The 27,622-nt window shown below is 45.0% G+C and overlaps 1 protein-coding gene across 1 annotated transcript in view; it reads right to left on the bottom strand.

Moving 5' to 3' along the window:
• The window catches only part of TMEM38B (transmembrane protein 38B), a 376,766-nt gene that overhangs the window by 1,908 nt on the left and 347,236 nt on the right, over nucleotides 1–27,622 (bottom strand). The gene's annotated exons all lie outside the window — the stretch shown is intronic.

Below are 27,622 nucleotides of genomic sequence, written 5' to 3'. Positions count from 1 at the left end.
AGCAAAAAAACTATGGATTTAGGCCCCGATCTCTACTGGGGTGAATGTATGACATTGTTCTTTTTTCATATAACATTAAGACATAACTGGCTTAACTGAAAGTGGAGAAGAACAATAAGATTAAATGTTTCCCAAAAATAATTTTCTTCACTTTAAATTTCTCCCATTAAAAAAAAACAAAAACGATTGTATATTTAAGTTATAAATATGACCCTGTGTCTATCACCCACTAAGAGTAAGAGGCCTGCATTCTGTAAATTAAATACATTCAAATGCAAGAAAAATTAATTGAAGAGCTAACTTAATAATTAAGTTAATTCTTCATTTTTTTTCCTCCTATTTAAAAGCATTCAGAAACATCATTGTGTTTTCATGCTCCAATACTGAGTTAACAAGGAATTTCATTTAAGAGCTAAATAACTCAGTGCTTTAGTTCTTCACCTCTGTGCCCCAGCCTGGGATATAAATCTGACTAAGCACGGTTCATTATCAGGCCCCGATATCTGCAGCCTTATAATAATTGAAAATGAAAACAACCTTCCATTAACATTAAAAGGAAAACATGACCCTGTGCTTATTTAAAAATGAACTCAAGAATGCAAGCCACACTGAAGGTGTCTGCAAGCTACTGGTGGAAACACCTGACCTAAATGCTACTACACAAGTGCTGGAGCAAACCAGGTCCAAGCTGTCTCAGTCGCCTGCCTCATCCTAACACACTGGTGGCTGTTGAAAAATTCCTCGAAGCTCAATACAACAAAAACCGAGCTACTCTTCATAACAGGAGATGAAGCTAAAATGAAGCTAAATAGATTTACCTGGTCGAATATAATAGGTCCTCCTCTATAACCTGCCAATTCCGTTTGTAATATTGGCAAACTGTTGCAATCTGATTTATCCCTAATATCAAGATTTCCAGAGTTGCTAATACTCGCTTTCTTCAATTGAATAACTCGAAGCAAGTGTTTCCTCAAGGGCATAATGCAGAGATCAGTGCCCTGGCGCAGGTGCAGTTACACTAAAGAAATGCTGTACATCTGGCTGCCCGGATAAAACACTGGCAGCTTTTCAATCGGTATAGAATGCTGTTGGTGCGCTAATCACTAGCTTATTCAGATGTGATCACATTATGCCATTTCTAAGAGCCCTACTTTGGCTTTCCATTTGAAACAGAATTACTTAAAAATCACGACTATCATCTAGAAGGATGTCTATGTCAACATGCCGGACCTATGAGAAGGCACGTTCAGGTGGCATGTCCAAACCCTTGCACTAAACTATTCACATCGGTTTCTGCCGCAACATCCAAAATTAGAACTTTCACTTATGGTGATAAAGCGAATCCAGTGACTACAGGCAGAGCATTTTGTGATAACGTTTAGAAGACTTACATCTTTACCCACTAGTTAGCAGCTCGATCTTTTATTACTTGTGAAATATTATGTACTTTCTCAAATAAAAAAAATAAAAAAACTTCTGTTATATGTGTTACTTATATGTAATATATACAGCAACAAGACGCCTGACATTCATGCGCTAAATAAATGCAGATAAGAAACCATAATTATATTGCCATAAAATTATAAAGGTGATATGGTTGTTGAGAGAACAAATAGGTCCCCAGGTACACCAAAATCAAGTTGAGATTCAGAGTTGTGCCTTTCTTCCTGTGGCCAAACAACGTGTGCAGGCATAGTAAGCCTTTAATACTTCTTCTCATTTCTATGGGCTAGAGTCCATCAAACAACTTTGTCGGGAAGCAACTGAAGAATTACATGTGCAAAAGACTTAACATTCATGTTATCTGCATCCGCGACTGGGATGAAGTGCTAAAGAGAAACAAAGCATACAACGTAGCAGATTTCACCCGACGTGTACCACCCTCTCCTGTAGATTATGGCCTTCTAGAGTATGATCCTGGAGCACTATTTGCCAGTATCACACACTTCTTCATAAGGAACGATGTTTTTGCTAAATGATTCTATACTCCCCTTGAACTACTAAGTAAATGGTCATGACATTATTTTTCCCAGAGATGCTCTCCGGAGCTGAGCGTGGACATTTTGCTTCATGTGTAACTCATTTTGTACTCAAACACGTTAAGACATAGTTATACCTCCAAAGACTATTTGTCTCTGCGTTCCCTCTATTCTCTTCATCACAAGGTTTTAGTTCATTAATGCATTTTAATCTCTTACGTAGCCCACCTTACCTCCCTAGTGCATGTCGGCCAATGGCCAACACCAGTCCTTATTTGAAAAAGTACCAAACTTAAGAGAACAACCAGTCAGCTGACACCACCCTCTAGAACCTTCCTTGAAGGAGCTCCCATCCCGCAGATTTTCATAGGCACTGTGTATGACCAGAGGTACTACTAAGAGTACTAAGTGAGCCCATCCAAGGGAGGCGGGCGGGTCGCATGTGAATCTATGAAAGATACCAATCCTGGATAACTGCAGTTACAGGTAAGTAACTAATTTCTTATCCAGTATTAGGTAGGCCTGGGCGGTAAATTCCGTTCCGCTCGCAGAATTTGGGTAATTTCGCGTTCCGCAGAGAACGCAAAATTGCCCAAAATTCTGCGATCCGCGCATTCGTGGAATTTTTTGCTTGTTCGCATTCTCAAAATGCGTGTTCGCGAGATATTTCCTCCCAAGCACGCAAACCGCATTTGCGAACAGGAAAAAAGCATCGCAAACCAGCAACTCCGCGTGTTTGCGGAATTTCTGCGTGTTAGCGGAGATTTATTACGCAAATTCCGGCCACGCCTAGTTTTAGGGTATCTTTCATAGTCGCAGGCTTGAATGAATAAAAAGCAGGAATGAGCACATTTCATCATATACATAAGCCAAACATATACGAATAGTCAACAACTATTTCTTGAGAATGAAATATAAAAGCATACATACAGATCATTTAAATATGCATATAAATATGAAATAGCAAATGCATAGTTTCCAATATTGGCAAAACGAAGAGAACAGAATAGAGAAATGTGCATTAGAAAGGTTGGTGGGATGGAAGGAAGGCTCACCTTTATTGAAATAGATGTCTTAGCATCACCTGTCCCAACGCAACATTCCTTCATCAATTCGGAATCCAAGCAGTAAGGCTTAGTGAATGTATGCTGCGTTCTCCAGGTTGCTGCTCTACAAAAGTCTGAGAGGGGCACACCAGCAAACAACGCCATAGATGTAGATACTGCCCTAGTGGAATGGGCACAAACTTTCAATTGTAGAGGTTGACCAGCTTGCTGGTGACAGGAGAGAATAACACTAGAGATCCATCTAGATATGCTCTGTTTCGTTAAGGGAAAACCTTTTCTGGGTAATCTGTAATCTACAAAAAGCTGATTAGACTTGAGGAAGGATTTTGTTCTGTCTAGATAAAATTTAAGGCAGCGCTTAAAGTCCAAAAAATGCAAGGCTCGTTGAGCTGACGTTTGTGGATTTGGAAAGAAGGATTTTAAGATGAAAGTCCGATGGGAATTTAGGTATACATTTTGGGCTGGTACAAAGGATCACTCTGTCATTCTTATTTTGAATAAATGGTACTTGTATTGTGAAAGCTTGAAGTTCACTAACTCTTCTTGGTGAAGCAAGAGCTAGAAGAAGAGCAGTTTTCAATTAAAGGAATTTTGAGTCACCGCTATGTATCGGCTCAAACGGGTGCTTCATAAGTTGAGCAAGTACCATGTTGAGTTGCCATGTTGGAGGGGGAGATTTTACAGGAGGAAAAGTTCTGAATAGACCTTTAAGAAACTGTTTTATCAGTCTGTTTGACCACAAGGAAGAACCTTTGTAAGATCTTTGAAAAAGGGAGATTGCAGACAAGTGAACTTTGATCGAAGTATGAGCCAGACCTGAATTCGACAGATGGAGGAGATATGGCAAGACTTCCTCCGGAGGTGATTTGAGGGAATGCACTTTAGCAGACCCACACCAGACACAGAATATTTTCTATTTGAAAGAATAAGTTCTGTTAGTACTGTCCGCTCTAGCATGAGACAAAATCTCCCTGCACTATTGAGGAATGTTCAGGTCTCGAAATTCCTGGAACTCAGGAACTAAGCCGATAATCTCAGTGAGCCTGGATCTGGGTGCTGAATTTGTCCCCGATTCATCAGCGACTCTAAGGACTGGAGATGAAGGTCTGTGAACCAATTTTGGTGAGGCCACACTGGAGCTATTAGAATTAGTTTACAAGGTTCCACTTTCATCTTTTTTAGAACCCTTGGAAGGTGAGGAATCAGTGGAAAAGCATAGGCAAATACACCGGACCATGCTATTGAACACACGTTCACCAGAGATCCCTGTTGGGGAAGCCAGCTTGTGAAGTGTTGGCATTTGGCGTTGCTGTTTGAGGCAAACAGGTCTATCATTAGTTCACTCCACTGAGAGCAGATTCTGTTGAGAATATCTTGGTTCAACTCCCACTCATGGCAGGTTGTCTGTAATCATGCTTAATGTATTCGCTATTATATTTTACTTTCCTGGAACGTACCCCGCTCTCAACAAGATTCTGTGTTGAATTGCCCAGTTCCAAATTCGTTGAGATTCTTGGGAGAGGGAGAGAGATCGAGTTCCTCCTTGATTGTTTAGATAGTGTCGTATTATTGTCCTTTCTGACAAGCACTAGAGAATTTTGTATCCTGGGTAGGAAAGCCTGAAGGGCTAGAAAGACTGCTCTTAGTTACAAAATGATTTAAGCGTAGATTCTGCTGAGAAAGTGGCCACTTGCCACTGATTTGAAGGCCTTCCAATCTTCCAGAGAATCATCTGTCCAGAGGAGAGGCTTGTGGAAGGAAATCCAAGCCCTGAGACAGATGGTGAGGCTGAGTCCACCAAGTTAGAGAGGCTACCATTTGTGGAGTCACTTGGATTATGTTGTTGAAGGTCCCGTATACCTGAACCCACTGAGCGGTCAAGGCTTTCTGAAGAGGACGCATGTGTAGACGGCAATGGGGAAACAGAAGAATACAAGAGCACATCATGCCTAGCAGAGATTTGAACAGGTGCACCAACAGAGACTATCTTCTTTGTATGCAGCTTGCTAACGTCAGAACGTTTTGTTGTCTTTCCTCTGTTGGATAGGCCCTTTTCAGAACCGTATCTAGGATAGCTTCCAGGAACGTTAGACATCGAGAAGGCTGTAGGACTGATTTCTCTGGGTTTAGTGTGAGACCCAATTCATTGAAAAGCCGTAAACAGACTTTGGAAGACTTCTTTGTGGCATTGAAAGGAGGAGCTCTGACAAGCCAGTCAACAAGATACAAGAAAACCTGGTGATGATGTTGCCTGAGATATGCAGCTACTGGGGCTAGGCAGTTTGTCAAAATGCATGGGGCTGACCTGAGTTCGAAAGGTAAAACTCGCAATTGATAATGCCTGCCGGCTACAGCGAACCTTAGACGTTTTTTGTGCTTTTTGTGAATAGGCATATGGAAATAGGCATCTTGGAGGTCCAAAGAAAGCATGTAGTCGTTCCCATTGAGAAGCTGCAAGACTTCCTGAATGGTGACCATGAGGAATGACTGTTTGTTGAGGAATTTGTTTAGATTTTGTAAAACTAAAATTGGCCTCCACTTGTTTTTCTTCTTTGCGCATTAAAAAGAAACAGGAATAGAATCCTTTTCCCATTTGATTAAAGGGAACACACTCTATTGCTCCTTTTTGGATCATCAATGTTATTTTCAACTGTTACAGGCACAAATGCTTGTGAGACAGAAGTTGAGGAGGTGTTGGCGGAGGCGGCTGTATAAATTCTAGGTAATGGTCGAATTGTACTAGTTGTAGGACCCAGCGATCCATTGTAATTTTCTTCCAGTTTTGGAGATATGGGATATTTTTTCCTCCTACTTTGGGGGTAGGTGAGGAAATTGCAGCCTGCAGAAGTGTGATGTCATTGACGACTTGCAGTATCTTTTTGTCATCCAGCCTTCCCTTGAAAGGAAGATTTATTGTAGGCAGTCGCAGGCTGTTGTCTAAGAGCGAACTGCATTTGTATTGCTGGCTAGAGGAGGTATAGGAAGGATACCTATACAGCTGGTAACCTCCCCTGTAGGATGACTGACTTTTACCCTGTGCACCACGAAAAGGGGTTCTTTTGTACTGGAGGGTGTCCTAAGCTTTGGCCGTATCAGTGTGATTTTTGATTCCCTGAAGGGCTTCTTCGATATACTCACCGAATAGTTCTGTCCATCTTAAGGCATATCTAGAATCTTGGTCTGGACTTCAGGCCTAAATGTTGTAGTCTTTAGCCATCCTCGGCGCCTTAGGACCGCAGCTCAAGCTAGCTGACAGAAATCAGTAGAATCGATGTCCATCGTGCTGTCAATAATCTCTGACGTGGAGCATTCGCCCTCCAGTAAAACTTTCCTTGCCTGCCCCTTGATGTCATTTGGGAGATTGTTGAGCTAAGGAGCGATGTCTGACCACATCTGTCTGTTGTAGCACCCCAGTAGCGCCAAGGAATTGGATGCTCTGACTGTCAACACCGACATAGTGAAAAAATGTTTGCCGATATTGTTTAGCCTCCTTCCCTCCTTATCTGGGGGTGCTGATAGCGGAACCGAAGGGTTCTTTGACCTGCATTGTGTCGCCTGGGCAATCACTGAATCAGGTCTGGGGTGATCTATGAGACAGGCAGGCGCGTGGTTAGGGGCTATGTATTTTTTGTCAAGCCTTGGTAGGCCTGGAGGAACTGTGGCAGGGTTTCTCATTATCTTAATGCCATGATCCCAAATATAGTGGATAATGGGCATAGACCTGACCGATTTTTCTTGTTGGTGAGTAGGCACTAGAAGGTTGAAACGCCTGGCTGCTCTTTCCAAGAGATTATGAAATCCTCCAATATTCTCTGGAGGAGAGTCTACTTGAGGCATAGATAGTGACGCTGGTGGAGGTAATAATGTACTCGTCCCATTCATCTGGACGTGATTGTGTATCCGGGATTTTCCCTTCTCCTAGATGCTCTTCTTCTACTTCGTCTGTAGATGGAAGCAGCTTCACAGGCACTTGAGATATAGGAAGAGGTGGAGACTGAACTTGCACCACAGGAGGTGGAGAAAGCGCTGGTGCAGGAGACTGTGTGGACGTAGGGCACCTCTTTTTGTAGTACAACAGCTTAAATTGTAGATCAGTTATCAGAGCGGAAAGAAGACAAACTATCTCTGTCAATTGTTGTCGACGTCGTTGGTCAGGGTAGTACAAATGTTCATCATAGAACTGATCTTCATCATCAGAGTCTTCTTGGTATTTGACATTCAACTCCGAGGGGCTTTGTGCAGCCCCAAACAAGCTGTCTTCGTCCGAGTCATCATCGTCATCCAAAAGATGAGTTGGAAATAAGGCTTGAACCTTACTAGGAGAAGTTAATGAGGGTGCCGATCTCTCCTTTTGAAAATTTTGCTGGGAAATTAATTTTGTTGCTTTGGATTTTGGTGTCGTCGGCGAGGTCATCGTCGGTACACATACCATCGTCGAGGAACCGTCGACGGGCATTGATATTGATGTCCCAGATGTAACTGGATTAGATGACAATACCGTCGTCGACGATGGAACTTTCGTCGTCAAGACAATCGATGATGCAATAGGAGAAATCGTCGACGAGAGGTTCTTCGACGGTAGACTCGTCGTCGACACAGGCAACACCGTTGACGAAGCACTCATCGTCATCTTTGTTGTCGGACTGGTCGTAGTCGCCATCTTCGTCAACGACAATGACTTTTTGACTATCCTTATCGTCGACGACAAAGGAGCTTGACTCATCGACGAAGACGCCACAACGACAAAACATGCGCTGCCAAGACAGAGACTGTGGTGACGGTACTCATCGACGAAGTCACTCCGACGACAGTATGGCGAGTTCTTGTCATCGTCGTCGGTACTGCCGTTGATGAGCTGTCCTTCACTGGAGGAGTAGGGGAGTCTGAAGATGATTTCTGAAAAGATTGTTTGGGCAGTAATCAAACTCTGAAGGGAAGGAGACGCCCTGGAAGGGAAATCTTGCTTCTTAGTAGCCTCTGAAGACATTTTGTGGGTCTTCTTTGGAGGTTGCTGCGAGGAGTGACCTGGAGAGACATCCTGAGGTTTTCTTTAAGGCGTCTTTGAGGACGTTCTTGAAGAACCTTCACTCACCTCATGAGATACAGGGTCCTCTTAGTCTTTAAGCATCTGCAGCCATATTAATAGTTTCCCCCCACGGTCCTTCAAACTCTTTGAAGAAAAAGTATGACATACCTTGCAATTCTTTGGTTTGTGATCAGGATAAAGACAGTAAAGGCATCTTTATGAGGGTCATCGATGTGTAGTCTTTTTTTTCTGCAGGTACCACAGGGCCTAAAAAGGCCTTTTATAGGTAATTAGAGAACTTCACGCAGACAAAGGAATTATAAATGAAAAGTACCATGAATCCAATAACAAATCTTTAGACAAGGAAAATTGGAAGATAAGATAAGAAAACTGGGCAGAGCTCAGTGGAGACTCCCTTAGCACGACGTGGGGTAGAAAATCTGAGGGACTGGAGCTCCTTCCAGGAAGTTTCTAGAGGGTGGTGTGAGCTGATTGGTTGGTCTCTTAAGTTTGGTCCTTTTTGTAAATAAGGACTTGGATATGTTAATAAATATAAGGCCTTAGACCTGTTATCTTTTATGTCTAATGTGACATCACCCTTATAAATGTACAGGGGACTCCCATCTTGACGACGGGGAATGATTCAAGCATGTGAATGTATGAAAGATACCCTAATACAAGATAAGCTATATCCACAAGTAATATAACCTGTGCTCACCCTCTGCTAGCTTGGAGCAGAGCAGACAGGCTTACCTAAAGAGGCAATGTGTTAAGTGTTTGTGCAACACAGTCATACAACAACACAATGAATACACCACAAAAATAGCTTGGTATATTTTAAACACAATAAGGTCAAAACGACAATGCCTATTTAAGAATAGCACATAAGAATGCAGTGCTTTCAGAGTTCTCGAGTGCCGGTAAATACTTGCGGTCAATAATTCATCTCCGGTCACACAGACAGGTGTACAGGGCCTTAATTGAAAGCAGAAGAGCGTGAAGACGCCAGCCACAGCCTTGTCAGTGAATCAAGGCTGCCCTTGGAGTAGAGTAGGCGCGGCAAACTGCTGGGATCTGAGATAGCACAGTATCTGTTTTGGATACCTAAAACCAGCCAGGCGAGCCGACGGTATTGTGGTTCTCGAAGCCGCTGTGTCAGTCTCCCTATGGAGGAGTGGAGCACAGTATTGCTAGGAAACGCTCCGGATCAGAGGCACCAGATGAAGCTGGGACTCGCTCAGCTCTGAGAAAAGCAGGAATGCACCCGATCTCTCTCCAGGACAGGTACTGGTTCTGCACAGCACAAGCGGGCGATCAGGCACTTACTGGTTCTGGGTAAAGCAGGACTGTGCACAATCTCTCTCCCGGCCAGGTGCCAGTTCTGCACAGCATAAGCGGGCGATCAGGCACTCACATGTTCTGGATAAAGCAGGAAGGCACCAAATCTCTTTGCTGGCCAGGTGCCGGTTCTGCACGGGAAACATCCTTTACAACAAAACGTTTTCCACCCAGTACCTTTTCAACGCAGGTATTACAACGCAAGTCGTTACAACGACTTGCGCTGGAGGGCGCTGTAGGATAGGGAATAGTTTAATTTACTATCCAAAACCTTTCCTACTATCCATGGGGACTGGAGTTGGAATAGTAAATTAAACTATTCCACTATCCAGCGCCCCCCAACGCAAGTCGTTGTAACGACTTGCTTTGTAAAACCTGCGTTGTAAAGGCATGCGTGGAAAAAGCATGCATCCGTTCTGCACGGTGCAAACAGGTGATCAGGCACAGTCTGCACAGGCAAAGTGTATTTGCTGGACATGCAATGGCAGAATCCCACGGCAGCGCAGTGAAGTCTTTGAAGGTAATGAGACTTCAAGAACAGGGATCAAGCCCTTGGAGATCACCTGTGAAGGTAGCAGGCAGCAGGCCAGCACAGCAAGCCTCCTGCAGCTCAACAAGCAGCAGGTCTACACAGCAGAGCAGTTAACAGAGTGTCAGTCTGTTGGAAATGGCCCTTTTTGCAGGGTTATCCCAAACTTTTAGCTTCTTTCTCCTTTGTTTTTCCTAACCTGGGTTGTTGGCTTTATGACTCTGGGCACTTTACCACTTCTGATCAGTGCTAAAGTGCATATGTTCTCTGTGTAAATTGTTATTGTGATTGGTTATCCATGATTGGCATATTTGTTTTACCAGTAGGTCCCTAGTAAAGTGCACTAAGTGTGCCAGGGCTGGTAGTTCAAATGCTACTAGTGGGCTTGAAGCACTGATTGTGCCACCCACATAAGTAGCCCTGAAAAGAGGTCTCAGGCCTGCCACTGCAGTGCCTGTGCGCAGTTTAACTGCCATGTTGACCTGGCTAGTGCACACACTTGCCAGGCCTGACCCTTCCCTTTTCTTACACACTGGACACCCCTATGGTAGGCCCAAGGTACCCCCCCGGGCAGGGTGCAGTATATGTGAAAGGTAGGACTTGTACTAATGTTGATAACGTGTCCTGATAGTGAAATACTGCCAATTTCCTTTTTCACTATTGAAAGGCTATCTTGCCCATATGACAGAATGGGGAATGCTGTGTAACATGTTTACCTGCACATCTTCCCATAGGAGCAAGATAGAAAATTGGTGTCTGGTATCCCTGAACTCAGAATTCATTAACACATCTTTTAGTAAAGATGTTTTTTAAATACTGTGTTTGAAAATAGCACTGTTAGAAAGTGGTTATTTTCTTATTCAGCCTTTCTGTGTGCCTCTGCCTGTTTGTGGATTGACTGTCTGGTTTGAGAGTGACAGGGGCTGGGGTGGCTCCAGGAGGCTGGGTGAGTCAGCACTAGGCTGAATAGACCTATTTGCATTTGGGGTGGTGGAGGAGTAGCACCTGGGCCTGAATAGGGCTGCGTCTGCCTTCCACAATGTTGGCTCCACCCCCTGCGGTGTGTTTGATGGCCCTGACCCACACACACGAAGGAAGAAGATGTGTACTGGCAGAGTGCCCCAGAACTGGTTTGGACTGGGTCCAGGATCCCTCACACATGGAGAACAAAGACTTTTGGGGTATAAATATGAGAGCCGAAACCCCTGAAAGTTAGACTACTTTGTGATCAAGAGGAATCCCTGCCAAAGAAGAGCAGCTGAAGAGACTGAGGAGAAGTACTGCCCTTGCTGTGTGTCTGAGGTTGGCCTGCAGTTTGCTGTTTCTACTGAGGAGAGGACCAAGGGGCGTTGCTGTGTGCTGTGTCCCCTGCTTGAAGAAGGACTTTGCTGTGTGCTATGTCCATCTGAAGAAAAGTCTCCAAGGGCCTGAGAAGAGCTGGCCTCCTGTTTCTGAAGTACCAGGCACAAAAGGACTTCACCCCCAGCTTCCCTAAACGTCCTTGCTGGGAGTTCCAGTCTGCCAGGAGGGCCTGTACCTGTGTGTGAGGCCTTTTTTTGCTGTTGGGAGCTGGAAGCGCGACGCAATGAGAGAAGCGTGCCGCCGCTGCAGCAGCCGCTGTTGCATCATCGAGGAAGCATGTCGCTGCTGCCGCATTACTGGAGAAGCATGCCGCCACCACAGAGGGTGCCGTCGCATCACCGGAGAAGTGTGTTGCAGGGTCGTCGCATCGCTGAGGAAGGGCCTCACCACTGATCGCTGCCGCAACACCGGAGAAGAGTGTCGCCATCACCGAGGGGGTCGTTGCATCACTGGAGAAGCATGTCGCAGGGCCTGTGGCGGCTCAGAAAAGCACTGAGTTTGCAGCACGGCCGTCGGGTGTGCACACATCGCCTCCACATTGTCACATCGCAACAGAAGATGCCATTTTGTTGCATTGCACCGGATTGTCGCAATGCATCGAGGCGCCATCTTGTCGCATCGGAACCGGAGCACAGGAAGAATTGACGCATCACCTTCTCAGCACCCTTTTTTTTGTTTTGCGTTACGCAGCTCAGGTACTTTGAGACTAAAGTGTACCATTTATCATCTACAAGTTTATTTTTGCAACAATCCTTTTTAAAGACATTCTACCGAGTTTCTGTATGTTGGATTTTTGTCGTTTTGGTATAGTTTAGTTTAGATAAAGACATTTTATTTTTCTAAACTGGTGTGGTGTCCATTTGTGGTGTTTTCACTGTGTTACTGTGAGTGTTGGTACATATACTTTACACATTGCCTTTGGGATAAGCCTGTCTGCTCGTGCCAAGCTACCAAGGGGGTGAGCAGGGGTTATCTAAAGTGTGCATCCCCCGTACCCCGACTAGAAGCAAGGGTCCCTATTTGGTCAAAAGTACCTACCTCTGCCAACTGGAGACCCCCATTTCTAACACAGTCCCTCCTGGCAGCAGAACAGTACTTCTGGCAATGTGCATATGAAGAGCCAGCGATATCTGGTTACAGGTCCAAAAAGTGTCTGACTTGAAGGGGGCAGAGCCCCAGTACTTGTGCCCAAAAGTGCCTTTGATGTAGGGGATGACTTCAAAGGAGCCGTCTGAAGTGCATAAGGATCCCTTTCAACCCAGCCCTGTTAGCCAGGCTACAAATGGGGGGTAATCAACCCTTTGTGGGAAGTAAGGACACTACCTATTGAATTGTGAGTTCCCGCTAAGTCCATTCCGTCCTGCCCAGGAAGACACATCAGAATGCAGATGCAGTTGAGTGTCCTGTGTTGTGGCTGTATAGAGGGAATACACAAATGTAGCTGTTATCCGGCCCAGACGTGTATTGGAGACAAGTTGCCAGGCAAATACAGCAGCAAGTGCAGAGAAATGTCCACTTTCTAAAAGTGATACCAAAGGGAATGATGAACGGAGCGTTTCAGCAAATCAAACACTCACCCCCAGTCAACTGATCTGGGTTTAATCCATCATCATTCTTTAGCTCACTCCACCACCCCAGTTCAGACATGGCCATATGCAAATCAGTTTGAACCTGTGCCTCATGGGAACAGTCCAGCCCGAACTGCAAAGCCATGTCTTCCCTGGACCGGAAACAAGCATCCTGGGACCAGTTTCTGGCTAATCAGCCGTCATTAGCCTGGTTAGCTTGAATCCAGTGGCAAAGTGAGCAAGGGACCCCAGTCTGGGCATACCCTGCCAACTTAGGGCGCATAAAGCGATACCAAAGGGGATGATGGACCGAGCGTTTGAGCAAATCAAACACTCACCCCCAGTCAATTGATCTGGGTTTAATCCATCATCATTCTTTAGCTCACTCCACTACCCCAGTTCAGATATGGTCATATGCAAATCAGTCTGACCCTGTGCCTCATGGGAACAGTCCAGCCCGAACTGCCAAGCCATGTCTTCCCTGGACCGGAAACAAGCATCCTAGGACCGGATTCTGGCTAATCAGCCGTCATCAGCCAGGCTGGCTTGAATCCAGTGGCAAAGTGAGCAAGGGACCCACGTCTGGGCATATCCTGCCAACTTAGGGTGAACAAAGCGATACCCCAGTTGACTGGCGGTGAGTGTTTGATTTGCTCAAGCGCTCCGTCCATCATCCCCTTTGGTATCACTTTCTAAAAGAGCCATTTCTAAATCAGTAGAGTTAAATACAACTTCACCAGTAAAGAGGATTTATCATTAACAATCCAAAGGTATAAAACATGAACAAGCTACTCCTCTCTGATCAGGAATTACCACTTAATCAGGTAAAAGGGAATTTCTATTAGTAACCTATGAGAGGGGCAGAAATCACAGCAGTGATAAACAAATTTAGTTGTTCATCACTACTAGGACATGCAAAAAATGACAGGACATGCCCTACCTTTTACTTACATAACAACCTCCTGGTAAGGCTACCAAGGGGCTACCTTAGGGGAGACATATGTTATAAAAGGGGAGGTTAAGGCTTGGCAAGTAGTTTGAATGCCAAGTCAAAATGGCAATAGAACTGTATACACAGGCACTGCAATGGCAGACCTGATTGAAAGGCTACTTCTGTGGATGACACAATCAGTGCTGCAACCCACTAGTAGTATTTAACTCACAGGCCCAGGTACATGGTATTACACTTTACAAGGGACTTGTAGGTAAATTAAATAGGTCAATCATGCATACACCAATTACACACGTTTAGGGAAAAAGCACATGCACTTTAGCACTGATTAGCAGTTGTAAAAGTGCTCAGAGTCCCAAGACCACCAAAAAGATACAGCAAAACTTAGAGGTAAAAAGCAAAACGTTCGGGAAGACCACCCTAAGGATGCCAAGTCTAACATGGGTGAAAACTCACTTGAAATCAGGGAAAGTACAAAAACAGAAAGTAGGGGCTGCCTTTTCAAGCATGGCCATTTAGCCCCATCCCAAAAATGACAGCAATAGTCTTTCTGCCCCCCGGGAGGCTGGTTGAGGTAAATACCCAGGATCTGTCTCCTGCAAGGCAGAAAGCTTACTAAACGCCAGGGATTTATTTTTTTAAAACAAGAAAATGTAGGTGTGGGGGCATGCCCACCATGGGCATGGCCATATCCCCACCCCAAAAATTGTGGCATCAGTCTTTCTAGCCCCCTTGAAATTGGATGGGGGCACAAAAGCACACTAGGCACCAGGGACTGCACATATGCAGGGTTTTTTGGAAGGGAGATGTCCCCCTGGTCACGGTCCAATGCTCTCCCCCATCCCATGTCGCAATATATTTTCTGCACCGGGGGAGGGTGTATAGGGATATTCACCCACAATATGCTCCCCCAAGGGGGCGGAAAGCCCACTAAACACCAGGGATTTCAAAACAGCCAAAGCAAACAAAAGGAGGGACGGCATACTCTGGCATCAAGCCATATCTGCCTCAGAAAGGGTAGTTGTGTCTTTCTGCCCCTCTCGGGCAGGTAGGAGTTTTCTACCAATTGGGAAGGTTGCCCAAATGTGTACCCCTAAAGAGGGTAAAAAGTCCACCTGACAGTTAGGAATTTGCCTGTGGGCCAAAATAAAGTGGTGGGGTGTTTCACTCTTGTTTTCCCATTAGGGATGGAAGTGTGGAAAATACCAGAGCTCAAAACCAGCACCACTTTCTTTTACCCCAAAGGCAAAATCCCTGGTGTCAAGTGAACTTTCTACTCCCCACCCCTCCTCGGGGGATTTATATGGGGCAACCTCCCCAATTGGGACAACCCTCCTATCTGCCTTCCGGGGGAAAGACACTATTGCTCCTTCTTGGGTGAGGTTGTAGCTTGATGCCAGGGTAGGCCTTGTTCCCCTTGCAAGGGGATTCCCATGGACCTCAGTTTGTTCCGTTCCTCCTGCAGGGACTAGGCCCAGCCATACAAGTGGGGAATCGTTTTTTTCGGGACAAGTGGGGGAACGCTGTGTTGTAGGAATTTTTTTCAATTCCTCCTGATTCCGGAAGTTTCCATCACAGACATGAAAGGAAAATGTGAGATTATAGCCAAAGTTTGAAGTTTGTAGGGCACGAGGGTACGCAAACCTCATGGGATCCATGCAAGGAACACCAACCTGAAATTCCCTGGTTGTCCTGCAGGTTTGCTAGGTTTCTCTAGACGCCAGCTGAGCTAGGGCACAAAATCCACAGCCACTGCACTGACAGGAGCTTCATCCGACTAACGCACAACTGCCAATCAAGATATCATTTGCGATTGGTTCGCTTTTCTACATGACTTCGACTGAATGCCAAGTGAACATTCAGTACTCACATCTTCTGGAACTGCTAAGTAAACAACTTGGTTCCTCCTGAGTGGGATGACCACCCACTTTCCTGATCTGAACCACTCTTAGGCTAATGACTACCCACTTGTTGGGAGTTTGGACTGGACCGCACTGCCTTTTTAGGCACACACTATGGTTGTCTCTTTCATTTCCGTTGTCCTGATAAAGACCTGCATGCGGAGCTTTAGATTTACCCTCATCGCCTAAGTCGGGCTGAAATATCGACACCCCTCATTCTATGGCCTGAAATATACTATTCTTGTCCATCCCACAACTGGATGGTGCATTCTTAAAACAATAGTATAATTCTGTAAAATGGACATGGGAGAATATAACAAAATTGTGCTGTAATCAGGCCCAAGAACAATGGTTTACTTTTTCTTAGCATCATTGCACCAGTGCTGTCTGTTTAACCGCTTGGCCGCAGCGCAAATTCCGCTGCGGCGCTGGAGGGGGTGGGGTTGAGGGCGGCACTGCTATGCTCGTGATGGAACCATGGCATCATGAGCCACGGGCGTGTGTGCTCATGACTGAGTGGTTCCATCACGAACCAGCCAGCTCATTAATTCGCCCGCACAGGGGGAAATTAATGCCGCGTAGGCGGAGCGGCCGCAGCATGACAGAACCAAGCCGTCATGAGCACATGCCGCCGTGGCTCATGACGGCGTGGTTCCGTAATAAGTAGGCAAGGGGTTAAAATTAAGATACCATGATCTCCAACCGGTTCTTTTCTGATATCCTTTTTTTCACTACCCTCGCACATGAGCACTTTTCTTGCACCTCTCATTTTTTTGACAACCATTTTCTGTTCTATTGATTATGCAACGTATACAACTCATATATAAAGAAGACTCTGTCTCTTGAATTTAGTTGTTTTGTCTTTCTTTCTGGTGTATGTTTGAAGAGTATTTACTCTCTTGTGTAAAGTATTCCGGAGAAAACTTTTTCGTCCACTCAGTAAATTAATATGAAGAGTCTCCAAAAGAGGTTTGTTAGGACCAATTGTTGTTCTTACTGTACTCTACCTAGGTCCTTTGATGTATTCTGTATTCTGGGTTACCCCATTAGTTTGCGATGGACTGTAGGCACAGTAGAGATTTCTGGACATACATGCTTACTTCTTGAGAAGCAGCCCAATTTCATCAGGCTACAGTCTGGTTTACAGACAGATCAGCACTGCTCTGAAAGGTATAGTTAACAATGTTATTTTGTATAATCATTGCTGCATAAAAGGGCAATGTTCTTTCAAATTAAATGTACACTTTAATATATGTTATGTTATGTTGTTATGTTAATTTTGTTTTCTATAGCGCACGGCTACTCCATTGGAGTGTCCCGGCGCTTTTATTGGCAGCTCATAAGAAGAAAAACATAACACAGAAAAATAAAAAACATCCACAGACACAGGAGGGAACATACTAAAGGGTGAAAAGCCAGGTTTTAAGGCCCTTCCTAAAGGACAGCAGATTAGCGGTGCAGCGTAAAGCCAATGGCAGGGCGTTCCAGAGCTGTGGTGCCCTCAGCCTAAAAGAGCGCCCTCCAATGCGGGCCCTCTTTACTCGGGGAACCACCGCAAGAAACAGGGATTCAGATCGCAGAGATCGGGCAAGTATATTAGCTGGTACTTAAGGTTTGACAATTTTAATGGGACAGGTAATAACCATAATTACTTCACTGGATAGAACGCTGGGAGCTGCCTAGGCATTCAAGAATGCCCCCTTTGTGGGCTATGTCTACCGTTACAAGTCTACAAAGAAAGCATTCTGTGCTGCCAGATCCCAACATCCTTCCGGTATGTTGCAAAAGCAGAAGCTGCTGCTTACCTGAAAATGGGTTGATAGGTTGTGACACAGCTGTCCGGATAGCTGTGTCTCCATCAGCTGTCTGAGAAGAGCTGGGAGGGTGCGGCAGGAGAAGAAAACAAGTTACTTACCTGTAACTACAGTTATCCAGTATTGGTATCTTTCATAGATTCACTTGCCTGAATGATTCCGTCGCCGAGGCGGGAGTCCTACGGTAAAAACAAAAGTAGTGCCAAAGGTAAATAAGAGTAGTAGGCCCCAAAGAAAAGGCCTGAGGCCTAGATCTTAGTAGCCTATCTACCTCATTATACTAAAAGGACCAAAAAATGGTCCCAACCAATCAGCTATCAGCACCCTCTAGAACATTCTCATCAGAGCCAGTTCTCCTCAGATTTTATTTAGCACAAGTGGGAAATAAGTATCCCAAAACATAGAGAACTGACTCTTTGGGGAGGAGGGTGGGTGCATGTGAATCTATGAAAGATACCAATACTGGATAATTGTAGTTATAGGTAAGTAACTTGTTTTCTTATCCAGTATTGGGGTATCTTTCAGTAGCAAGCAGTATACCAAGTATACAAACAGTTGAGGATGGTGGGAGACAAGTGCTAATAAACTCCCAATTGCATTCATAAATTGTTAACAAAAGGTATAATAAAACCAACCTTCAAAATTTAAAAGCATGACCCATATATAGGCAAATAAAACATCCATAGTGATATCACTATATGGAAATGTAAGCTATTTTGCACATATTATATACATCAAAACATGTTATAATTGCAGAAAATTGTATGTATCATGAATAATGACAACCATAGGCAGTAATTAAAAGACTGAAAAGGTACCTGAAACTGATCTCAAAGGAAAAGATGGCATAGGGACAGCCTGTCCAACCGCTGCATCCTCCTGATGTGTAGATTGAAGGCAGTAATGTCTCGTGAAAGTGTGGACATTCTTCCATGTCGCAGCATGACAGATATTTTCTAGAGTCACTCCAGCAAACAACGCTGTAGACACTGCCACAGTTCTAGTGGAGTGGGCCTTGACTCTCCTTAGCAATGGCCAGTTAGTCTTGTCATGGCAGAAATGGATTGGAGATGCTATCCATCTGGCAATTGTGGCTTTTGTGACTGCAGTTCCCAGAGTAGCTTGTCCGGAAGCCACAAACAACTGGTCGGATTTTCTAAAGCTCTTTGTTCTTTGTAGGTAGAACTTTAAACATCTTTTAATATCCAGAGAATGTAAGGTTCTTTCCGCTGGTGTAGACGGGTTTGGGAAGAAAGTCCGTAATGTTACCGGTTCATTGAGGTGAATCTGTGACGGCACTTTAGGTATAAATGTAGGATTAGTCCAGAGGGTCACATAATCCTGAGTGAAATGTAGAAATGGTTCCTTTATCGTGAAGGCCTGAATTTCACTCACTCTTCTAGCAGATGTTAGAGCTAGAAGTAAGGCAACGTTCCACGTGAGAAATTTGAGCTCGGCCTTGTAGATTGACTCGAATGGGTGTTTCATTAGTTGCGTTAGGACAGTGTTAAGTTCCCACTCCGGTGGAGGAGGCCTTACCGGCGGAAACACTCGGAAGAGACCCTTCATGAATTGTTTGATCAATGAAGAGGAACATAAAGAAGGAAGTTGAGCGCCCTTTCTGAATCTGGAAAGTGCTGCTAAATGAACTTTGATTGATGAAAAAGTGAGTCCAGATCTCGCCAGATGTAACAAATAAGGGAGAATTTGTTCCGCAGGAGCTTCAACCGGATGAACCTTGTTAGCCTTACACCAACAGCAAAACCGCTTCCATTTTAGACGATAAGTCTTAATTGTGCTCTGAGTTCGTGATTTAGTTAAGATGTCACGAAAGTCCTGAGGGATGTCAAGGTCCTTGAATTCAAAGAAATCAGGAGCCATGCGTGTAAATGTAGAGACTGAGGGTCCGGGTGAACCACCTGACCTTTGTTCCTCAACAACATTGTGGGTGTTGGAAGAAGACGGATCGGCTGGTCCTGGGATAGTAACAGAAGTTCCTGGAACCAGTATTGGAATAGCCACCGGAGTGCAATTAGGATGAGACGGCAGCCCTCCCGCTTCATCTTGCGTAAAACCCTCGAGATTAGAGGTATTGGGGGAAAAGCGCAAGCACAAATCTCTGACCATCGCATGGACAGGGCATTCCCCCTTGATCCCTGTTGAGGATATCTGCTGGCATAATAGCGGCATTTCTTGTTGTGTTTCGTTGCAAACAAATCAAATGCCGGCTCTCCCCAAATGTGGAACACCCTGTTCACTTGATTGTGCTCTAGCTGCCATTCGTGGCAGTCCGATTGGGACCTGCTGAGCGTGTCCGCCAGGGTATTGTGGAGGCCCCGGACATGTTCCGCTTTGAGGGTTATGTTGTGGAGTGTGACCCATTCCCACAAGTCTTTAGTCTCTCTTGACAAAGTTGACGATCCTGTCCCTCCTTGCTTGTTCAGTAAAACATGCTGGTGGCATTGTCGGTCCGAACCAGTACTGATGAACCTGCAATCCTTGGAAGGAAAGCTTGCATGGACAGAAAAATCACTCGTAATTCCAGGCTGTTGATATGTTGTTTCCTGTACTCTTGGGACCACTTGCCTTGTATCTGTAAATCTTGGAGATGACCTCCCCATCCTTCCATGGAGGCATCTGTTGTTAGAACAAAATCTGGAATATCCTGTATGAAACTGAGTCCTTCCTCTAAATTGGCTCTCTGTGACCACCAATGTAAAGCATTTACCATGCTCGGTGTGACTCTGAGGATGTCGTCGAAGGAACCCACGGCTTGCTGCCACTGAAGGTGCAGTTCTTCCTGTAGAGGTCTCATTCTGAGTCGTGCCAATAGGATGAGATTTATGGCTGAAGAGCACATCCCCAGGAGCGAAGCGAACATGCGGACAAAAACTGACTTTCTTCTTGAATTCAGAGATGCCAGCTTTTGAAGACGAACCTCTCGTTCGTGATATAAGAATGCCTTGCATTGGACCTTGTCTAGCAAGGCTCCAAGAAATGGAAGGACCTGCATCGGACGCAACTGAGATTTGCTCTTGTTCACAGTTAGTCCCAGAGAGTTGAAAAGATGAAGAGACGTTGAAGTGGCAATCTTGACTGCTCGTTCCGAAGGACCTTTGATTAACCAACCGTCCAAATACGGGAATACTTGGATTCTCCAGGATCTTAACGCTGCTGCTACAGGAGCTAGGCACTTTGTGAAAATCCTTGGTACCGATTTTAGTACAAATGGAAGCACTTTGAACTGATAATGGGCGCCAGCCACAGTAAAGCGAAGGTATTTGCGATGTTTGGGATGGATTGGGATGTGAAAGTAAGCGTCTTCCATATCCAGAGAAGCCATAAAATCTCCCTTGTTTAGGCAACCTAGAATCTTTGAAAGTGCGACTATGCGAAATCCTTGTTTCTTGAGGAATCTGTTCAGGTTGCGAAGGTCTAGAATAGGTCGCCATTCCCCTAATTTCTTTTTGATCATGAAAAAACGAGAATAGAAAGCCGTCCGTTTCTGATGTGATGGAACCTTCTCTTTTGCATTCTTGAGGAGCATCGTTAAAGCTTCTTTGAATAATAAGTAAAGACGAGGGGGAGGGGATGGGGTCCCTTGGGCGAAGTGGTAGGTGGCTTGGTGACAAAATCTAGGGTATGCCAGTTGTTCACCAGGTCTAAAACCCATTGATCAGAGGTAATTTCTCGCCACTTGTCCACAAATGCTGAAATTTTCGCACCCACGGGAATGGGAATAGGGGTGATTGGCGCCCTGCGAAGATTACTGTTTTCTGTTGGCGTCTCGCCCTTGATTTTGCAATCGCTTTCGACCGCCCTGACGAGATAAACCAGTCGTGTTGGATTGCCGGTATGAAGATTGGTAATTCTGTCTATATTGGGGCTGGTATTGTCTGTTCTGCTGGATTTTATATCCTCCTCTAGAGGAAAACCCATGCCCCTTGCACCTCTGAAGGTTCCACGTTTGTATTGCAATGAACCCAAGGATCTTGCAGTATTCATATTGGTTTTTATTGCCTGGAGGGCTTCATCAATGTGTTTCCCGAACAACAATTCGCCATCATAGGCCATGTCTAAAATTTTTGTCTGGATCTCCGGTCTGAAAGTGGTGGCTTTAAGCCAACCCTGGCGTCTGAGTACTGCCGCCCCAGCCAGGTGCCGAAAATTGGTATTGACAATGTCTAGTGCGCAATCTATTGTCTCAGATGCAGCACGTTCCCCCTCCAGTAGGAGTTTCCTTGCTTCCTGCCTTCTGTCTTCAGGAATGAGCTCAATCAGCCCAGCCATATTTGACCACATTTGGCGGCCATAATACCCTATTATGGCTAGGGAGTTAGCTGCTCTGATGGATGCAGCTGCCATTGTCGAAAACGTCTTGCTGGAGGCTGATGTTCTTGAAGAGGGTCTGGAAGTTGAGGTGTTGGAACCGGAGCAGCAGGTGGAGGCAAGGGATCCGGAACTGCCACAGGCGGAGGTGGAACTTGTGGAATAACTTGCTTCAGGGGAAACCGCTGCCTGTAATCTGCTAGCATGGCTTGCAGGTCCTGTATAAGAGTTGGAGACAGATGGCTCGTCTCACTCTGGCGAGATTGCCTATGACAAACTCTATGATGCGGGACAACAATGTCCTCTTGATAGTACTGTTCATGATAATCCTCCTCCTCTTCATCATCATCTTGGCATTTGATGTGTAGCTCAGATGGGTGATGAGCTATCCCAAAGGGTCCTTTCTCCTCTTCGTAATCGTAATCATCATCCTCTTCCTGAACATATGTTTCAAGGAGATGGGAAGGAGTAAGTGGTGAAATATTGCTATACTCATGTCTTTGAAATGTTTTGAGCTGAAAACTCCTAGAAGAAACAGGCGTTGAATGAGTCGGAGCCACGGTCAATGTCGTAGATGGAACAGGTAAGTCCCCAGTCGATGGTATTGTCATCGACGGGCTCTCCGTCACCGGACTTGTTGTCGACAGGCTCTTTGTCAATATCGTCGACAGGCTCGAAGTCAACGGGCTCGACGTCGACGGGATCATTGTCGACGGGCTTGACGTCGATGGAGTCTTCGTCAACGGGATCGTCGTTGACGGGATGGACGTCGACGGGACAGTCGAGGGTGCAGTAGACAACTGCGTCTTCGTCGGAGATGGGAAGGAGTAAGCGTTGACGATTCTTCGATGACGGTCTTCTTTGACAGGATAGTAATCCTCGTCGACAGTATAGGAGAGGTGATAGACGTCGTTGAGATAGTCTCCGTCGACGAAGGAGCAGAAGACGTGACTGAAATCGTCGATGAAGGAGGGAAAGCCAGAGATTTTGAGAGGCTTTTACTCACTGTTTTTGAAGATGGCTTCTTAGAGTCCTTGAGAGCAGAGGACTGAGGAGACTGCGCTGACCCAGAGGAGATTACAGGAGACCTCTGAGAAGGGCCAGAAGTAGAGTGGGAGGATTTATGGTGTTTTCTCCCCTCACTTGAAGAGCTGTCCTGTGATCTAGCTCTCTTGCTGGAAGTTGAGGCTCTATCATCCTCTTCAACCGAAGAAGATTTAAGCCACAACAGCACTCTTGCCTCCCTATCCCTAAGTGTCTTAGATGGGAAGGTACGGCAAATTTTGCAATCTTTTGCCTTATGTTTAAAGTAGAGGCAGTAGATGCAATCCTTATGTTGGTCATCAACATAAACTCTCTTCTTGTTATAGGTTCTGCAGGGCTTGAATAAGGCCTTCTTGTCAGACATCATGGATTAAATGAAGAAAAAACTGAGTGGCATGTGGTAAATAAATAAATAATACCCTATTTTTGACTAGACTTATAGCATAACAGATAGCTCAATAAATAAGAGTCAAGATTCGAGGTAGTAGGAGTTTCTGCAGGTTTATTACAGCATAAGGACAGGATCAGGACGACCTGCATAGGAACAGAGGTGACAGGGCCCAGCAGGACAACTGGGGCCCAGCAAGGGAAAAGAGGCCCAGCAGCTGCTGGGGCTAGGTCTGGGATGAGCGCGCTAACTTTTAATAACAATGCATTGACTTATATACATAGCGCAAACACATAGCATTACATTACAGTAGGCGTAGCAGTGGGTGGAGCAGAAGGCGTGACGCGTAGCAGTCGCGAAAGATAACAGTAAAAAGAGGTGTAACTGGGAGTATACTTAGACATGTGATGCTAACGTAACAGAATATGTCATGAATGGGGCGGAAACATAGGAGGGGGCTACCTAAGGAGCCGGAACCTCTAACCTAATGGTGCGCGAAAACTGGCAATGACGTGTTACTAGGAGAAGCTGGGGGCTACGAACTCTGTGCTAGGAGCAGAGACTAAAGTCTGGAGGGTCGGAGCGACATGTACCTAAACCCTATCTGGTATCTGATGTTTAGGGAACATGTTGATATAAACTAAGAGTCAGGAGGGGAAAAGCTAACTTGACTCTAAGACTGGACCATGCATTATTCTACATGTAGTGCGTGATGAAGAATATTAAATGACCATTAATACAGTATTTCTCTAACGTGGAGACGAGAAGGCTAGATAATGACGGAAACTATTGATGCAGTCCAGTAGCTTAGGAATGCAGAAGAGGAGGACTGAACTGATAGCTGGAATCATAACATACTCTTGGCAGACTCAGAGGCAGAGCCAAGCTGCACCGGGCACTGCGAGGCAGGAAGTAAGTGAAGGGTCGAGGATACAGGTGGGGGCTGTATCGCTCCTCAGCGAGGCTTTCAGGAGACAGGAGCTGAATCTGTGGTCCGGGCCCTGTTGAGGCCTGGAAACGGGGACTTTATAATGGAATAACGTGCACACTGAGAAACGTGGCAACATAACTTTACATAGGCCTGATATTCGTAGTATTCACGAGGACTGGAAACTAACATATCAGAGGTGGACACAACTGGAATTGCGTCATTAATCGGACATGGGGAATAACATATGCATATTGGTCATGCACACATAACATATGATGGATGAGGCGTAGGGACACAGAACATGGCAAAATTTACTTTTCCACATTCCCTCCTTGTCACTACGTTTCCATCAGGAAACATCAATATTCATGATACCATCTATCATTTCATACAGTACCATTTGCTCGTCTCGAATTATCCTGGAACGGGATTTAGAACAGGGCTTGGAACTAGGAATACAAGAGGTAGCACACATGCTGCAAATCGCAGGGCCACATTGTATACAGAGGCAGCAGCTAAATATGATTGCTACTGCAATACCTAGAAAGGACAGGACTTTCCATCCCCATGCGGAAACTATATTCCAGAACCAACCGGACCATGTCCAGGTGCCTGGATCTTGATGTAACAGATGGGCAATTTTATGGAGTCTGGTTATAGCTGAATAAACAGACGGCGCGTTATTTGGAATGAAAATGCAGCAACTAGATCCGATGACTCTACAGGCCCCGCCCCTATCGGCCAGTATGACGTCAAGGACGAGACGATTTTGCAAAACGACAAATCTCATAGCAGATTGTTCTTCAGTTAGGTTGCCTAGAGCAGAGGCAGTCTCATTTACTACAGCTTCAAGGGTTCTTGTTAACCTACGGATCAGTTTACTATTCTGGACAGGTCCTACAAAGAAGAAGAAACCTTTATTGAAATCTGTATACTGTTCTAGAGTAGTTTCAGTATAATCGACAATTGGGGACTCCCTTCTATGTCTAATGTGTACTAGATGTGTGTTTCTGTGATAATCAGATGGGGCTAGAAAAACAGGTGGCAGTAGGAAGGCAATGTAACAGGTTCCCTCCCAATCGAGGGGCAGACGGACATATGCAATTTGACCACAAATAAAATAAGAATGACGTGAAGCTTTGAAAATAGATTTCCCACTGTCACTATACTTGATAACAGTAGTACATTCACTATGACCTACGTGTATAGAACCATAACTACGGACACATAATTCGCCTTTGACTGGTAATACTGAAATAGCAGGTAAGTCTGGAGTAGTATCAGACTGAACATTCAGGACCATGAAATTCGACGAATAATTACCTGAATTGTATACTTCATTTTCTAGATCTAAACCTGTTCTGTGGGGGAAACCTTGCTTGTCTGGAAAACATGTACTGTTAAGAAAAGACATATCTGTTGAGGATGACGTTAACGTGGACCATGCTCCACACGAACCATTGTGTGAGAATGGATAAGGAAACAGTGACAGAACTCCCTTCGGTGTCTGGAAAGGGGGGAGTCGACCACACACCCAACAATTAGTGGCATTGCTGGTCGAGATGGCATTCCTCATTTGTTCCTGAACAAATGAGGAACTGTTTGTGCAACTAGCACTTTCATTTTCGTGTCTTTCATACGTTTTCTTTCGTGTTCTTGCTCTTCTCTGATTCTATTCTGGTGGTACTGGAGCATCTGGAGCATCTGGGACGGAGTATTAGCTTGCCAGGTGCTTTCGACTTTCAAAACTCGATTTTTAATTTGTGGACTTGAATTCTCGACTAATTTAGTAACGAAAAGGTGAGGGTATGACTCACTACTTGTCTTGAGACCACTGTTAATACTGAAACATTTCTCGAATCTAGAATAAAAATCACTAATATCTTCATCTTGTTTCTGTTTACAGGCTGAGATTGCATCCCAGTCTTCTTTCCTCGTTGTCAATAATCTGGGTAAAACTTGAATCAGTAATTCTGGTAATTCTTTACATTTATCTCCAAGACCGGTACCTGGTACTCGTGCCTTGTCTTCAGCTTCTAGAGCTGTCCAATCTATCTTTTTCTCTCCCACCTCCCATTCTTTTTCCTTTAACTTTTCATATACCCCTGCGGGTAACAGGACCTTTAACATTTTAATGATATCTGGGTAAGTGTATTCTCCCATACGGAGCATGTCTTTTAATTCTCTATGGAACCCTGCTGGATCTTTGTCATGACAGGGAATTAATTTCTTCATTTCAAGAAGTTCCGTCTTTGAAATCGGAGTGTATACAATCACTCGTTGCATTACGCCACCCGCCCCTTGGACTGGGTGGACTTCTCGTAACGGATTCTGTCTGTCTATGTAGAATGATTTACTTTCTGGGGGTGAGACATGAACAAAATGCGGGTTCAGGAACGTTCTATATTTGTGGCGCTGTTCTAGAATGACACTAATTAAATCGGTACCTAGACCTCTCCATCTATACTGGAGTAACTCGTTCAGGATATCATGCAACGGGCCTGGATCAGAATGTTGACCCTCATACAGAGTAATGAGGTGCTGGATCATATACATACCCACCAGTCGTTGCTCGGCTGGGGGCAATTTCAGAAACATTTGTGCCACTATTTCGTCTGGAAAAGTGGTAGAATCAGTAATCCATCGGACTGCTGATCGGGCTAGTTCTTGTTCATGCATAGGTAAATACAGGAAAAATGCGTAGCTGGTGCAGGAAATCATTATGCTGAGAAACAATATGAAACTTAGAAAAACGATACATTGAAGTGAACTTCGACTGACTCTCTCACTATGGGGGTCTATTTTATACATGTCAGAAACAGTCTAACCGTTTCACCTAGGGGAGGACTTATACAATCAAACTGACTGACTTATTTTACTAGACCTGAGCTTTAACTTATACTCCTGCTGCGGAGTTTTCTCTAACAAGGGAGGGGTTGTAATAATGTCTTGTGCGGGACAGTCCTTAAGAGCAATGTTCTGGCAGTCTTTAGAATCTTGGGAATCCTTGGAAATGTTCTTGGAGACTGGTTTCAATCCATTGAAAAGTTTTACATGAGAAAGATGGACCCACCCCTTCCTGCCTTCCAACTTGACGGCAGTACGGGTGGTCAAGAGGACCTGACGTGGCTCCTTCCAACGTGGTTCCAGCGGACTTGATCTGTCGAAATTTCTGATCATCACCAAGGAGCCTGGAACGATCTCGTGCGGTGCCACCTCGGTATTGTCTGGAAATGCGGCGGCAACCTGTGAACGACATGAGTTGAGGGCAGACATCAAGGAAGCTAGGTAATCTGTCAGCATATTACATGAAACATCGGTAATACTTCGGGGTCTAGGAGTACCCCACATGTTAGGGGGGCGGCCGAATACGACCTCATACGGGGACAGACCT

Source organism: Lissotriton helveticus, chromosome 2_1 (assembly GCF_964261635.1).
Source record: "Lissotriton helveticus chromosome 2_1, aLisHel1.1, whole genome shotgun sequence".
NCBI classification, from domain to species: Eukaryota; Metazoa; Chordata; class Amphibia; order Caudata; family Salamandridae; genus Lissotriton; species Lissotriton helveticus.
Note: the sequence above shows the minus strand (reverse complement) of the source record. Positions and strands in the feature narration are given on the sequence as shown.